A 12,618-nucleotide genomic window follows, 5' to 3' on the forward strand; every position below is an offset into this window, starting at 1 on the left:
ATCCATTATGTGGGAATAACTTAATCCACCATTGTAATTCAGCCATCTAGACTGAAATGTAGCAGCTGTTTCATAGCATGTAGGAGCAATACACAAAAGTCTTGCGATGGAAGGGGAAAAAGATATGGTATGCATCTAAAAGTGCCTGGGAAACTTGGAGAGGTAGAAGGCAGCTATTCCGCTAAAATTATTTGATGTCTTTGTTGTCATATAACGTACTTTCTGGGGTTGTCTTTCATGTCCCTGATGGAGCCCTGAGGATATACTCCATTTCAACCCTGTTTTTAACCTCTCGCTATGCTCAAAGACACAGCCTCCTTCGTGAGGAGGATGGGATTCTCTTCAGAGCCTATCAGTGCTGCTCCCTAATCGGCTGGAGTGTTGCCTGCATGATAACAAGAGGTACTAGTCTCACCCCAGGTTGTGCTTGGGAAGCTATAGCGAGGCTGGAAATGTAACCCAGATCTGTGGTGGTAATACAGAACATTACCTTTAGGCTAGCAGGCCTAGCTACGGTCCATAGTTGAAATTTAAAATGATTTTTAAAAATGCATTCAATTTGAAATGCCCCAAGGTTCCTATCATTTTGTGAGGCAGCATCTCTTTCAAAATATTATGAGCAACATTGAATTTTTGCTTATGGTGGATATGTTATAAGAATGAAGAATGATAAACTGTAGGGATGACTAGCTGTGGAAGAATATAAAGGAAAACTTGCACTGTCAAGAATTATTGCTCTCATTTAAGTGGCTACACAGCATTAGGGCTGGGCACCACTATTATTATTGAACTATGCCAGAGACTTCATGAAACAAAAACATATAGTTCATAATTTATGCACTTTTTAAAGTGTGTGGGAGGTAAACTTCCTTTGTGACATTGTCTTTCTGCTGAGCATGAAGGCTGTTTGACAGTGGTTTTTATAGTTATACATTTATATTTGTCTAACAGACTTTCTTTCATTTATATGCTTGCTCTCTTTAGTGTGTAATGCTAATGCATTCTGAGTTGTAACACTTGGAATTGTATATAGTATATAGTAAATTTTATCAAAACATATAAGCACACAACATCATCACTTAACTTTCATGGTGGTGTGTACCCCCTCCTAGCATCAAAAGTCCATGTTATAAAACATAGTCAAATTTTGAGGTGAAATAAGCATGTTAAGAAGGGGTGAATAAACTACAAGACATATCAGTCTCTTTTTTTGTTGTTTTGTTTTGTTTTGTTTGTTTTGTTTTGTTTTTCCCCTCTACAGCAACTCCAAATCAATGGTTAAGATGCATGCAGAAACCACTCTGTTTAGCCTTCATCTGTTCAGCAATTCTGCCTGCAGCTGATAATCTTGCATTATTTTCACATTTAAAACCATTGCTTTTGGACTGCTTTTCTGAAGTATTTTAACATACTTTCCCTTAAAAGCGTTCCCACTTTCTTCTCTTTCATACTTCAGTCCTCTTTAATAAGCACAGTGTTTGTGGTGGACAACAGGCTAATACTGTACATGCAATGGATTCTGTTGTTACTTTCTTAAAGCAAAGAGTTCTCTTCAAAAATCTATTATCATAAAGCAGCTGATTGTCTTTCCTGAGATAATTTAATTTGTTTTGTTGAGTCAGAGGGAAGGAGTAGGTAAAAGGGCACTTTTCTCAACTGCCAGTGTCACAAGCTCAACCTGGAATTTGAAAGTCAAGCTGTGTTCTTTCTGTTTCATGGATCACCAACAATGAGGACTCCACAGCTGGAACTTTACTACTCATTCTGCTGATGCATAAGCCACAACATGATCCAGTGTGCTCTGCCATAGCTGTGCTGACTCTGTGAAAGAACACTAAAAGTAGCAAAACATTTTGTCCCATTAAAGCGATTATGATTGCTCTCAGAGAATATACTAAGATAGCACCATTTTTAAAGAAATCTATTAATATTTTTCCTTTCAAGCAGTGGTAACAGTTGCATCTCTTCCTGTCATCAGTGCATTTAGAGGAAGTGATTTAAAGTAATAGATATACTTTGCAATACTATTAAAAATCTGCTGGGAACATTTCCTTCCTTTCCACAGCACAAGTCTTGGATCCTAGTTCCAAATTACATGTGGAAAGCCAAGGGTGTCCCAAGTCCTACCTTCTGGCAGTGCCTGCTCCAGAGGTATTTGTACAGAAAAGATAATGGAAACCAGGCTTCTCCAGTTTCACTTTCTGTGGAAAAAATAACCATTCACAGTGACTATTCAATCTCCAAATTTCTATCTCTCTCTGTGTTTCTATCCACTGATATTGCTTACAGTTTCTTCACAATAAATGTCTGTTTAACCTGCAGGATTTTTTATTATTGTGCCAAACTAAGAGAGGTGCCCAAATCAAAAAACAAAACCAAGAAAACAATCAAGCAAACAAACAATGAAAAACAAACAAACAAAAAATCACCTCCCAGGCAAAGCTTCTTTATTTTTATTTATTTATTTATTTATTGATTGATTTGAGAACTATGTGGCATTTTCCTACTTAAAATATGGTATGTTTTAGGTAGAATGACTTGCAGGCATTGTACTAATTAGTAGGTACGCATTAAAAAAGCACAAATATTTGTTATAGAATGTAAGGAGACATCCTAGTGTTCTGTGTATTATTTTATTATGTTCAAACACAAATTTTTCACTCAGTCTTAACTGTGCTACTGTGACTAACATCTCAGTCCAAGAGTAACATCCAATAACATGCAAAATATCTGTATTTTCCAACATGAAAATATCTGTAAATCTGTATTTACATAATAAAGAACATTGTGTATTGGTACTTGCAATTGAGATAGCAGTTGGAATTTTGCAGTTCAAGTAGACTACATACATGTATTTGGGCACATTTATTATATAATTCTGTACTGATAACATTTGACTCTCTCTCTGGTCCAATGCTATATTTGTTAGGCCTGGATTTAAGATTCTGAGTACTTAGCCATGTTTAAAAAAAAATTACATTAAAAAAAGTACTTTCTAAGCATCTTACTACTCTCTTGCAAATATGGCAGTCCTCCTTTTTGCCTATCCCAGAATGAAATTCTTCTGATGCTCAAAATGGCAAGAACAAGCCTTTGGTATATTAGAGTTCTTCTGTACCCAAAGATCACACGTTCTAAAGCTCAACATCTTGAGGCTCTTCATGGCTACACTCAAAATGTTTAATACCACTGGGAATGAAGAAGTTATATTTAGAGACGTTTATTTTTTTATTTTTTTAAATTATTTTTTATGGGTAGAATTATCCAAAATAGATTTCCAATAACATGTTTTGAAGCTTTCCAATGTTTTCAAATTAATTTTTGTCAAGCCTAACATAATTTTGTGTAGAAAAATATGGGAGTTAGGTAGAATGCTCTAGTAGTCTAGTATATAATGATATAAAAGTTTTGTTAATTATAATTTCATCAATTATCTTGGAATAACTCCCAAGCGTTGCTTCTCATAAGAAGAGTTCCTGTTCCTGAATCATGCTGATGATTCTTTTAAGCAATTTTACCTTGTTATGCTTTCCCTTTATATCCACACCTGTGAGACAGCTTAGGTAGTAAGGGTAGGTTCACATTCTGCATAAAGTACTATTTCATGCAATGAGAATTCAGCATATTTGCAGAAACTTAAGCTGTTTCCAGTACATGTCCTACGAAGTATTTATTCTGTTGAGAAATTTTCACTTTTTTTTTTTTCCTTCTGTTGTTGATTTTTTCTCTTCCTGTGTTTAATTGGGAGTGATGATACCTAATAACCATACCATAGCATAACACAACACTCTGTAACAGTGTTCTAGCCTTGCTGAGGCTGTAGTGTGGAAATGCAGGTCTTTGGGGTAGATTTCATTTTTGTATAGTTCAGAAGTGCATGAGGGATACATTTGTTTTACACCTTGGCCAAATAGTGGACTTCTCTGTGATATAACCTATTAAGTTGGAGAAGCTTTTCTGTGTGGCTGCCCTGCAGTGCTGAAAGTTATGAATGCCGTACTGTTTAAGAGCAGAAAGGTTTGCCTGGAAGAGAGCGGTGTGCCTGGGCCCCCTGCTATTGAGAAGATGCCAGTCAGAAATGAAAACGTCTTTCATGAAACTATAGCAAACTTCTCTGTGATACAGTACAATAACGCAAGGACTTTTTAGTCAAAACCTGTAAAAATAAGTATAATACCTTGGAAGTGCTAAAAAGGTACTTGCTTATAAGGGACTATTTTAGGAAGTCATTGCCAAAAATATGTTCAGTTCTGAAACAGTTTTAGAAGTGACAGGATTGAGGGGTTTAAGCCATTCCTCCCCCCTGTCCCCTTTGAGATCTCCAGTTTCTTTTGCCTTTTGGTTACAACTACAAAAGATGTCTTCTGAGAAAAATGCTTTCTGCATGACATCAGAATAAAGGAATGTTCCACACTATTCAGCATGCTTAAAAGTATTGGTTCACTGAAATAACATTACATTTAAAATGAATGCTGAACAGAAGACCAGTTAAGGGAGAAAACAGAGCAGATCATGTTTTTGCAAACTTTTATCTCTAAGAACCATTGATTTATTGGACTTTGTAAAAATATTTTCTTTAAAATAACAGAATTATACCATGTGGAGTAGCACAGTAAAATAAAGAAAAATGCTGTTTTGTTGTGTGATAGAACACGTGTAGGCACAGGTAAGACCTGAAACATTTGGAGTCAGAACATAAAATTACATACATAGAGCAGAGTTAAGGCATTATTATAGATAGGAAAAAGCTGTAAGAAACACATTTTTTTTAAACTATCTTAGGACTTTTTCATTGTCAGTTGTTACTTCTTATTTTTTCTGACTTCAATTTATTTTCTCTTTATTATTAATAACAAAAGCTAAGTATTCACAGAATTCATGCATTTATAAGGGTGTTTATTTCTCTTGAGCAATAATGAATGCATTATTGTTTGGACACTAGCCTTTACATTATTCTTTGGCATATTATAATTTTTGTTGGCTCTTGGAATAGGCAAAGAAAGAATTGGAAGTAAGCTATCTTCAAAACAAACAAAGTATACATAATAAATGGTAGTGATACAAATAATTGGTTTGAATTAAGGATTGTAGCAGTTTTAAATGTAGGGACCTCATTGTCCAGATTCTGAAAATGTTAGTTTAATTACTGCTTGCAGGCTTAATGGATGCTTATTACACATCAGTGGATCTCTTTCCTAGTGGGGGAGGAAAGGAGGGTTAAGGTGCATTTTAGTTCATAGGTGACAAGAAAAAATTCAGTTTACATAATCAGATAGTAAATACTTATATATCAAACCACTGCTGCTTGGCTGTGAGAAGCTACTTGGATTTGTAGGGTGGAATAGAGGTCCACACCCTAGCCATGAGAGTGTGTGGTGACAGGAATTTCAGAAATATGGATTTTAGCCATATCCTTCACTAGAGGCCAGGGGACTGGGAGAGCTGCCAGTCCCCTTTGTCAGTGAAATGACTTCCTTGTAGTGTAGCTGTGTTACATGGATACTGGCTGAGTACTGTAGTTGTCAACTAGGCTTTAATATTGGTTACGTGAGTCCCTTTAAATTTAGATTTCTACTTAATAAACTGAAATCATGCTGGAGTCTGTAATCTAAACAAACAAACCAAAAAAAAAAAAAAAAAAAAGAGGAAGCTGCACCTTTCTCGCTCCACACGTTCAGAGCAGGGGCCTGTGTGAGCTGGGGGAGAGGTGAACCCAGGTGTAAAACAACCTGAGTAACAGCAGAGATGCTGCAAGGAAGGGAAGCAGGGAATTCTGGATTTTTTTCAGAAATGCAAGTTTCTGTGTAGGTTTGCCTAGTTCTACAGAGTAAACATCTGTAGGAAGAACATGTGAGTTTTTATAAAGCTTGTGTAAGAAGGGAGGAACAAAAGAGAAAGAATTACATGATAAGGATTGCTATAGTATTGCCAACTCTCATCTAATTATGAGTTAATGAGACGATGTCTTACTTGAAATCCCCAGGCATCATGTGCTTATACACTCCTTTTAGCTTTTCTTTCACAAGACTGGGAATCTTAAAGGTTCAGAACCAAGAAGACTTACACCTTGAAATTTCTTGTTATTATTACTAATTTTATTATTGTTATTATGCACCTCATGAAATTTTTATTGCTGCAGTTGTCAGCCCTTCTACACTGGATACCTATTCAATGAATCCACACAATGTGTCACAGCAAGTGAGACACTACCCATTTTTGCATGGTGCAGCATGAGGAGCATCACAATGCATGAGAAGCAGAACAGAGGAAGGGGACATACTGTTGTCTGTGAGGACTCTGTGCAGCAAATCACATCTGCATGACAGAATAGTTTGGACAGAAGAGTTTTGCTGTCTGCTTTCTTTTACAATCATACATGTATGTGTGAATAATGAATTTGCATTTGTTATGGGGTTATTTGTGAGGATACCTAGAATTTACTTCAGATATATAAAAAAAAGTACTAATAAGAATTCAATTTATATTGTTACTTTCAACTTTTCATTTTGGAAATAAATACTAAAGTAGTGAGGATAGCAGCATCAGGCAGACAGCAGGTGGGCCAAGCAGCAGGAGGGAAATGATACTTGGTGCACCTGCTCCGTGCACTTAAAAAAAAAAAAAAAAGTGGAGGTGGGGAGTAAATTTGGTAATTCTACATTCTGCTATTTAATTTCTATGTTTTCTTAGGTCATCTTTAAATACTTGGTAGGGAGATCTGGAGATTTCAGACTGCTTCATGATGAATCTTTGCAAATCATTTTAATTTAGTTTCTTTTGGTGATAGCCTTGTTTCAAAAAGTTAAAAGATAAATACTTTATTGCATATATTAAAATAAATACAATATATATATGCATATATATGTTCTTATATTTATCATCATGCTACTTGCAATGTAGTTTCATGCTAACAAATTAACCCTTCTTTTTATTTTCCTGGTAGAGGTAGTCCACTACTATTATTTCCATTTTAGAGAAGGACAAAAATTAACTCCAGAAAGAGGCCAGCATCCATTCATGGCTTAACTGCAAACATAATTTATAGGTCAATTGCATGGAGGAGGGGACCAATGTTAAAAGTGGTGTTAGTTTCCTTTTTTCTCTTGCTTTCCTTTCTACTGGTTTGGTAACCCTGCACTTCACTGAAGAATTTGCTGTCTGGTCTAATTTCAGTTAGATTGGAAACAGCCGCAAAGGTCAGAAAGTGCATCAAATATCTTAGTGGCAAAGGAAGCAGCTAAGCCTGGCTCTACTTTTCTGGTGCAACTAGCATCAGAGTGGACAGCAGCATATGAGCTGTAGGTTGGGTATGTGGTTCAGTAGGATCAGCTGTTAACTAGTCAAGGTAGGATTAGCCAATAAGTCATTATTGAAGGCTATCACATATTGAGCAGGTGTTGCAAAGTAGACAGATTACATTAGTGGGTTTGAGGCAAAGTTGCTGGTTCTTAGAGCTGACTGTGGTGGTTGGAGAGTGTTCAGATAGATGCTTTGGCTTGAAAAATGTATTCAGGGTTAAAGTGTCTGGTATTTCTGCTTTTTCATCTATAGTGACTCATTCCAAATCACTTTAGGTAAGTCACTATTGTTTTTTGTTGTTGTTTATCTTCTGTTTGACTTTTTTTTCTTGGTGGAATCTTGCCCTATTGCCCAATGTAGGCTCTGCAAACATTAAGTGAGTAGTAACTATGTTGTGCTTTGACCCCATAAGTTGTCATAAGATATATAAGCACTTCTTGTCTTATTACACTGTAAATTTTTTCTCAAAGTCTCTGCTTTAGAATATAGCGCATACAGGAACTTTGAATTTGACTTTAGCACTAGGATGTAAGGAGTATTATTTATTAGTCTATTAACTAGGAAGCAACGAGAACTTGCTGTCTAGTGTGTTTCCTGGTGACTGGTTACTGAGGAAAGAAGTTGGGTGATACTCAGTAAAACCTATTTGAAAGTTAAGCAGTTTATGCTATTTGACTAGAAAAGTGCTCCTCACCAAGAGAAATTTTGTAACATGAAGCCCTAATCCTGTAAATAAATGCTTTGAGATGTAGTCTATGATTACAGTATGAGAAATCAAGTGGCTATCAAAAGATATTTTCATAAAAGTAAGCACTATTACTAGTGATAAAAGCTGCAGGATTGGGTTAATCTGTTAAGAATAATGTATTTGCAACACTCACTGAAAACTTTTCATTGGCCAATAATGATTAAGGATTTCACTATGTTACAATTACAACTAGGTTCCTGGATAGATGTAGAGATTTCAAGTCCTTGTAGTTGTTCATAGCTCTTAAGAAGCAGTATGGATGCTGTGTTTCTGTTCTATGCTCTTTTCATTTTAAAAGAGATGATAAATGGCTGAAGAACTGACTATAACTAAAGGTAGTGAACAGACTGTATTGTTTGAGAGTTCTATCATTTCTTCCTTAGGAAGATTAGCTATTCCTTATTAGGGCAGTATAGAAGCCTTTAGTTGAGCAATAAGTTAAAATTGGCTTGAAATGAGAATTATAGATGGCTTTATTGAGTAGGTAAGCTAGTTGCTGTATTATTCTTCAAATGGGAGCTCCCACAGTTTATCTTCCAAGTGTGGAGTGCACTTTACATGATCATTCAATCACCGTGTGCATATAGGTGGAAAAGCCTGCTCTGCCTTTGAAAATGCGGGGTCTCATCTATCTGAGAAAAGTGTTTATTAAATGCACTGCATAAATAACTTCATTTTCTGAGTAAGATTCCCTTATCTCCCAAGTGTACTGTATGTTTAACTAAGCTATCACTATCAGCTAGGTTATTTGATAAGTCAATATAAATATTTGAAAGAAACTGAGTGATGTATCCATAGAAAGAAACCTTAAAAAAATCCCGTACAGGAATATTTTGTAGGTGTTCTTGAAGAGATGTTTCATATTAGGTGGCAAAGCTATCATCAATATGCTCATTCTTTCAAGGATAATAAAAGACATTTTCTAGTGTGAAATTAGAACAAGTAATTCATGTAGTTTGAAAGTCTGCTCCTTTTACCAGTTATTTATAACTGTAAAAATGGGTTTGTGTTGTAAAATAGGAGAAGTTGGGGGAGGAACTTATTTTTCTTTGGGTGGGGGTGGAATGTGATTGAGTAGGTATAAAACGCTTGCTGTAGAATATACAGTGGTGTAGCCAGAAGAGATAGATTACTGCAAAGAGGCTTTTAGGTTGCTCTCTTTTTAGGTTACTCTCTTTTGCAAGCTGACAATCATGCTCAGGTGTGAAGAAAGTTGCTTAAAAATCTGCTTAACTTCAGCTATTCATTGCCTGTGAAGTTCTAATCACTGAGCTGGCTGATGATGAAGTCCTCTGTGGGTCAGGTGCAGTGCTGGTAACCAGAATTACTTCTATAACCTGGTCTACTTATGAAGACATCCTTCTTGTGAATTAGAGAAACAGGGAATGCTGGCTCAAAACCGGAAGCACTTTATTTGAGAGGCTTGATTCAAGTCTGTACTTACATGTATGTGCTTCTGCTTATAGGTGCAGGTGTTATAGCTTCTGGAAATAACATTGTCATATGATTCTGCTCCCAAATATCAGTTTGAATGTCTAGCTAATTAACCAATCATTCCTTCAAAACTTGCCTCATAAGTGTATGCACATATACCTTTATATACTTTTATACCTCTCTATTTTTATCCTAGTTATATTGTCCTTATAACTTTAGTGATCTTTATACTCTTTTGAAATATATCTATATATTTTTTATTGGCATTTTAAAGTTCAGTTCAGTTTATATACTGGCAAACAGATTTAATATTTTTAGCATTGTTTTTTAATTTTTTTAAGAAAGCAATATTATGAGTTTCTTTAGAAAAATGAAATTCTCATTCCCAATCCTAAAGTTGTAAATAACCAGTCTGCAGACCGTAGATCACCATAGAGCTACAAAGCTGAGGTATTTGTTTATGTGGTTCTGTTGTTGGTATTGCAGCACATCATCTTTGTAAATTCATCTGATCACTGGAAATCCTTGTGTGGTGTAGGTGCAGGGACTGATAATAAAGCTTTTTGTATTTTTATAACAAAGGCATCTGAGGAAAGATGGAGAAAGTAATTGCTTCTCTTTGGGTTGTCATCAAAATACATGATTCTAGCTGAAAGAGTCTGGTGTGCTAACACACTATCTGTGCTGTGCACTGAGGACTAAATGGTTTCTATATCACACAATAGTAATGACAAGTAATTGAGGAGCTCTGCAGGATACAGAGAAAGTTTTAATTTGTATGTGCTAAAGACTGATGAAGAGACACATCGTTTCTTGCTTTCCTTTGATGCTGTGACTATGCCTGGCTTTATTTGCCAGCACCATAGGCTTTCTGCTTTCTGTAGGTCCATAAAGTTACCCTTCTGGAAAGAAGGTTGCTCTTGCTTATTTCTGCAGCCTACCCTTCCTGCTAGCTTTCTGCTCTGTTTGTCTTTTGTCAATGCTGACAAAAGCTGTTGCAGATACTGGGCTGAATTGGCATGTTTTGTGCCATATACCACAGGCTGGTAGATCTTATACCTTTTAGCATTTGGGGTGGGGGTGTTGTGCTGGGGGAGAGGAAAGGAAGCACTGTTACTCTATAATAACTTGTATAATACTGATTTTATAGTATGTTATAGAAACAATCTCACAAAACATAGGGGTTATATTTGTAGCCTTCAACCAACAAAATACTTAAATGTGCTTTAACTCTAATCGAGAGAATAATTCCATTGACTTCAATGTGATGCCCACCTATTTAAAAGAAAAAAAACTTTAAGTACTTTTCCAGGGTGAAGTCTGTATTAGTAACTTGCATGTTATGTATGGATATTGTTTGGATACACAGGATACTCGTGCAGTGAATTATTCCTTTATGTTTGATAGGATTGAATAGTATTTTTGTATCTGTCTGCTCTATTCATTTGTGACACGTCAATGACATTCATCTTTTCTATCTGGCATTTTTAATGTGCCCATCACCAGATATCTTCCTGTCTCTTCTGAAAAATAAATGCCTCTCGAGAAGAGACAGGAATGGGAATGCATGTGTAATTAGTTTAAAATATATAATACTGAAGCATAGTAGCCTTCCCTTCCCCACTCTAATATTTACTTTTCCTAGCGACAAAATCTGCAGCGGAAAGCACCAAGCAACAAGTTTATCAATTTGAACAGGCCAACTGCACAACTAAATGTATGTGAAACTTAACAAATCCCTTGGGGAAGCTGACTGTAAGAATTTCCTAGTCTGTGTCGAGTTACTGAGGTGCGACATGGTGGATTGAACTTAATGCCTTAGGCAAGCACAGTCAAATAGAGAGAGTTTAAGATTTTGCTGTGTCCATGAAGGGATCTGCTGGTAGTTGTCTAAATTAAGCTTTCAGGAAAAAAATATAACACTATCATGAGGTCTTTCCCTTGAATATTTTGGCAAGTTATTCTAGTTTAAAAGAAATCCAAGCAGATTTCCTCTGTGTAAGCCTCATAGCTGTTGCAAAAAGATTGAGGAGTTATTTCTCTTACCAGGAACAGTAAAATGCTGGAACAGAACACTTTCATTACACTGCTCTCTTTTTTTTTTTTTTTTTTAAAAGTGTAGTATCCTAGTCAAAAAACAGGATCTCCACCTTCATGGAAGCTGACTGCAGTGACCTGGTAGCTTCTGATGATGTGAAGACCGCAGACATTGCACACCTATCCTGTGTTTTTCACAATCCCATTTCTTGTTGCTTGTGCTGCTGCTCTGAGGGGAAAACTGATCCTGGTGATGGATCTGGCCTTAGTGATGTTTGTGACCCTGCAGCAGCTTATGAAGGAGTCTGCACACATGCTACAGAGGCTAAGTGAGGTCAGCCAGTGGCAGCAGTGCCTTCAACTTATGGTGTTGAAGCCATTTGCTATGTATGTGCTAGGAGGTGGAGGACCACCAGGAGGGGATGGAAGAGGACAGCTATTCCAGTGTCTTGCACAGACCTGCTCAGATGAGCTTGAGCATCTCTGGAATGTGGTTGTGTGTGTTTTTTTTGTTTGTTTGTTTTTTGAGAAGAGAGCATCTTCCTGATAAATTGGAGTGTTTGATCAACTTTTTGCGGGAAAGCTTCAGTAGTAGATCATAGAGCTATGCCTGACACATAGCTCAAGATCTCAGAAAAAAGTTGAAGTTGATGTATGGCTAGGTCCTGGGTAGAGTGACAGGCTTTGAGCTACCTTTATCATGACCTGGCAGTAGTGGCAAAGCAGAAGGGTTCCTCTTTATCCCCTTTCTCTGGGGGATGGGTGGGGAGGAAGCTAGAAACTTATTTCTCTGTGTGCTGGCCTGTACATTTTACATGGATTACTTGAAGGCAGTATGGGGTTGAGGTGCCACCATATACTTGTCAGCTCTGCATTTAGATCCTAATATTCCTTCAGCTCTTTATAGTGTCAGTAGTGATGGTGATTTCAGCTGTGGGATGAGCCTGTACCCTTACCTTTGTTAACCTGTGAGCCTTCAGCAATTACCTACAGCCCAATATTATGGGGTAGAAGAATGATGCTGATATGTGGCTTACGTTGTGAACCATTACTTTTTTAAAGTTAGACAGTTCACAGGAATTGGTAAGTGTATTTCGCAT

At 36.6% G+C, this 12,618-nt stretch overlaps 1 protein-coding gene across 10 annotated transcripts in view; it reads left to right on the top strand.

The window, feature by feature from the left end:
- NPAS3 (neuronal PAS domain protein 3) overlaps positions 1 to 12,618 on the top strand; it is a 613,991-nt gene that overhangs the window by 33,007 nt on the left and 568,366 nt on the right. For 2 of the 10 annotated variants that reach the window (XM_068684458.1, XM_068684459.1), the window contains exon 1: positions 7,232 to 7,574. The exons of 7 other annotated variants lie outside the window; for them this stretch is intronic. The gene's annotated coding sequence lies outside the window, so the exon portion shown is untranslated. Of the gene's footprint in view, positions 1 to 7,182; positions 7,575 to 12,618 lie in introns of those variants that run through there. One more of the 10 variants, XM_068684452.1, reaches the window with a different exon arrangement.

Source organism: Anas acuta, chromosome 5 (assembly GCF_963932015.1).
Source record: "Anas acuta chromosome 5, bAnaAcu1.1, whole genome shotgun sequence".
NCBI lineage: Eukaryota > Metazoa > Chordata > Aves > Anseriformes > Anatidae > Anas > Anas acuta.